A 4,305-nucleotide genomic window follows, 5' to 3' on the forward strand; every position below is an offset into this window, starting at 1 on the left:
TAACAAAAAGAGGCACGCCCGCATAAGAGGTACAGAACAGGAGAGGTATTATTAAACATGGAAAATGGAGGCACATTGGATCAAATCAACTGGAAAAAGTTGTTGACCCCGTCACAGTGACAACGGCAAAACAACGGCACATCAGATCAAAATAAATCTATCTCTTTGCTTGTGGGACAGTAAAGGTTGGAAAGAAAGGAAAAACTTACCATAAAAGAAAGCAAATTTCCAATTTCTTCCATTCCATTTGAAAAATAGAAAAGAAAGAATATATTAAGGGACATAACTCAACGCCTAAATGATGATTTTTATTTTTTTTAATCTGATTTTTTTATAAATAATTTATTTTAGTTATTTATTATGTTTGGAAGTTTCAATATCATTCATTATTAAAAGATTTATATTGGTCACTCATTTTATCTAAAGTATTTAAAATAATCATCAAATTATTTGAATTATTTAAAATGACCTTAATTTAAGATTGATGGTTAAGTAACAAGATATTACATTTAAGCTTTTGTAATTTGACAATGATTACAGCAAAAATAAATACAAAAGAAAACTTGGTTTTAATAATATGCTAAAAGTGATATGATAATATTTAAAATTAATTGTTAAGAACCTCCTAATTAGAAATAACTCAACGTCTAAATTATAATTATTTTCACATCCAAACAGAATATGTTTAGTAATTTGAAAAGCATGATAATTTTCAAATACAAACAGAATTTTTAAAATTGATTTGTTAAGTACCTATTAATGGAAAGATATGTTAAATTTGCCTAATATTTTGTGTAAATTTTGAATTCATAAAACATCTTTTTAAATATAATTGATTGTTAAGTTTCTACTAATTAAGAATAACTGAATGCCAAAATAAGTTTTAAAGATTAATAGTGTAATATTTAAGATTGATTGTTAAGTAAAATGTATGTTGAGTACAAAGGTTACATTCAAAGCTAATATTTACTTAAATTAAAAATATATCTTCCCTGAACAGTGGTCATTAAGTATTAACTATTTTTGTTCAAATATAAGAATTGAATATAACCATTTACCAAAAAAAAAATGAAAAGGTCCATTACAGGACTGAAAGGGGCGAATAAATATCATTTTCTATGTAACCAAATAATACTACAGTACGATTTTCGGGAAGAGAATAAATAGTATTTTTTGTTCGAGTGTTTGATGTCATTATTGTTTATCACCCGTGTGAATGGAATTTATTAATTCAATTGTTCACAATGTGTAGAAGTTATTTTTTATTATAAAATTATATATTTTTTTATTTTTGTAAGATTTGAATAAGGAAGAGTCAAAAGGATTTTACATACTAGGACCCATTTTTCTTTACACTTACTGTTTTTGAAACATCTAGGAGTCCATCATAATCGATCATTTACCAAACAAAAGTGATTGCAAAACAACTCCAAACTTCACCAGGAGAAATATTAATCTCCACCCTTGTGACACTTTAAAAATTACAATCAAGTTTTCCCTTCAAGCCAAGCAAAAAAGAAAAGCAATCCACAATATTATCACATAACATAAAGAATCAGTTTCTTCTCATCACAGCCTTACAAAAAATACAAATAGCTACCAATACATTTCACCTTAACTTTATTCATTCATTCATATTCATATTAGTAAAAAGTAAAAAACCCATCATCCCTTACAATAAAAAGCAGAAGGGGATACAACTATCACAAAACTAAACTACTTTACTTAAACAACCTCTTTTGAATCCTAATTGTAGAAAATCAAAATCAAAACCTGATATAAAAAAAAGAACCAAATCAAAATTTCACGGGTTTTCTAGGAACACAGCTGCAATCAACAATCCTCCCGCAAGCTTGGCATAGTACTTAAAACAACCAACAACATCATCCTACATGATAAATGATTAAATCAGAGATAAAAATAAGGAAGAAAAGCTAATGGTAACATCACTTGTTGTTTTGGCAAAATTAAATGTAACCACTCACCAGGTCTGCCAGTGCTCCATTTTTTCTCTCTGTTATCTGGGATAAAGAGAAGCACATTAAGGTGTCCACACATAGTAAAAGGTCAGAAAGCATAAAGGGAAAAATGTATATAAAAGGTATATAAAAGGGAAGACATTTAGTAAAAGAAAGAAGGTACCGTTGTACTCATGTAGAAAACAAAATAAAGGCAGAACACCCCAAAAAATTTAAGCTTTTATGTTTACGAACCTGTACTCATGAAGTTTTTGAGATAAAAATCGTAACTTTAATGTGTTCTTCCACCTTCTCTGCATACAACATGCCAAAAAATATATTGAACCATTACACCACCAAAAAAGGACGAAAACACAAAAAGCTAGACATAGGAAGCAATGAGCACAGTGAAGGTTCAGTAACACAAAAAAATTTAAACTTTTGTATCGCGAGAAGTCAGAAAAGAAAATAAAGGCAGAACAGCCAAAAAAATTTAAGCTTTTGTGTTTACGAACATGTAGGCATGGAGTTTTTGAGATAAAAATGGCAGCTTTAATGTGTTCTTCCACCTTCTCTGCATACAACATGCCAAAAAATATATCGAACCATCACACAATCAAAAAAGGATGAAAACATAAAAAGCTTAGCATAGGAAGCAATGAGCACGTTGGAGAAGGCTGAGGAACAGAAAAAATGTAAACTTTTATATCGTGAGAAGCCAGAAAACAAAATAAAGGCAGAACACCCAAAAAAATTTAAGCTTTTGTGTTTACGAACCTGTACTCTTGGATTTTTTGAGATAAAAATCGCAGCTTTAATGTGTTCTTCCACCTTCTCTGCATAAATAAACACACGTCTTCTACCATTGTAGTTCAAGAGGAAAAAAGAGAAGAACAGAAGAAGAAGAAGAAGAAGTGAGAAGTGAGAGAAAGGGGCTAGCGCACAAATGAAAAAAAAACAAAATAAAGGCAGAACACCCAAAAAAATTTAAGCTTTTGTGTTTACGAACCTATAGTGATGGAGTTTTTGAGATAAAAATGGCAGCTTTAATGTGTTCTTCCACCTTCTCTGCATACAACATGTCAAAAAATATATCGAACCATTACACAACCAAAAAAGGACGAAAACACAAAAAGCTGAACATAGGAAGCAATGAGCATGTTGGAGAAGGCTGAGGAACACAAAAAAATGTAAACTTTTATATCGTGAGAAGTCAGAAAACAAAATAAAGGAAAAACACCAAAAAAAATTTAAGCTTTTGTGTTTACGAACCTGTACTCTTGGATTTTTTGAGATAAAAATCGCAACTCTAATGTGTTCTTCCTCCTTCTCTGCATAAATAAACACACGTCTTCTACCATTGTAGTTCAAGAGGGAAAAAGAGAAGAATAGAAGAAGAAGAAGAAGAAGAAGAAGAAGAAGAAGAAGAAGTGAGAAGTGAGAAGTGAGAGAAAAGGGTCAGCGCATAAATGAAAAAAAAAAAACAAAATAAAGGCAGAACACCCAAAAAAATTTAAGCTTTTGTGTTTACGAACCTGTACTCTTGGATTTTTTGAGATAAAAATCGCAGTTTTAATGTGTTCTTCCACCTTCTCTGCATAAATAAACACACCACTTCTACCATTGTAGTTCAAGAAGGAAAAAGAGAAGAACAACAGAAGAAGAAGAAGAAGAAGAAGAAGTGAGAAGTGAGATAAAGGGGTCAGCGCACAAATGGAAAAAAAACCATATGTGTTTGACGGTAAAAAGGAGCAATAAGGAAGTAGAAAGGAAGTACCTTGTAGAGGAAACACACGTCCTCTACCATTGTAGTTCAAGAGAGAGTAAGAAAAGAATAGAGGAAGAAGAAGAAATAAGGAGTGAGAGAAAGGGATCAGAAGCGAATGGGAATGGGAAAGGGTGAACAGAGTGAGAATGGAAATAGAATGGGAATGGGAAAGGGCAAGACACGTGGACTAAAGTGAGCAAAGAAGCATAAGAGGGTTTATTATTATTTTATTTATTATTTTAAAGAAAAATGAGGAGTGAGAGAAAGGGATTAGAAGAGAATGGGAATGGGAAAGGGTGAACGGAGTGAGAATGGAAATAGAATGGGAATGGGAAAGGGCAGACACGTGGATTGAAGTGAGCAAAGAAGCATAAGAGGGTTTATTATTATTTTATTGGACAGGTGTCATAATGAGAAACAACAGCCAGTTGGACAGGTGTCAACAGGACATAGCTCAGGTAGTCAAGGGCTTGCTTGTATATAAGATAGAGATAAATCAAGTGGGCAACTTACACAGTTTCAGGAGAGTAGTCAAGTTCTCGGTTCCCTAAGCAGTTCTTCCAATGCATCTTTCCCATG

The 4,305-nt window shown here is 31.9% G+C and overlaps 1 long non-coding RNA gene across 1 annotated transcript; it reads right to left on the reverse strand.

The window, feature by feature from the left end:
* Positions 1–2,366: 2,366 nt before the first annotated feature.
* On the reverse strand, positions 2,367–3,321 carry LOC114371608. The gene is made up of 3 exons (XR_003658063.1): positions 3,231–3,321; positions 2,736–2,794; positions 2,367–2,532 (listed from the first exon to the last, which is right to left on the reverse strand). It is a non-coding gene; the product is annotated as an uncharacterized LOC114371608 (long non-coding RNA).
* Positions 3,322–4,305: the final 984 nt, after the last annotated feature.

The sequence above is a fragment of the Glycine soja genome, chromosome 2, assembly GCF_004193775.1.
Source record: "Glycine soja cultivar W05 chromosome 2, ASM419377v2, whole genome shotgun sequence".
NCBI lineage: Eukaryota > Viridiplantae > Streptophyta > Magnoliopsida > Fabales > Fabaceae > Glycine > Glycine soja.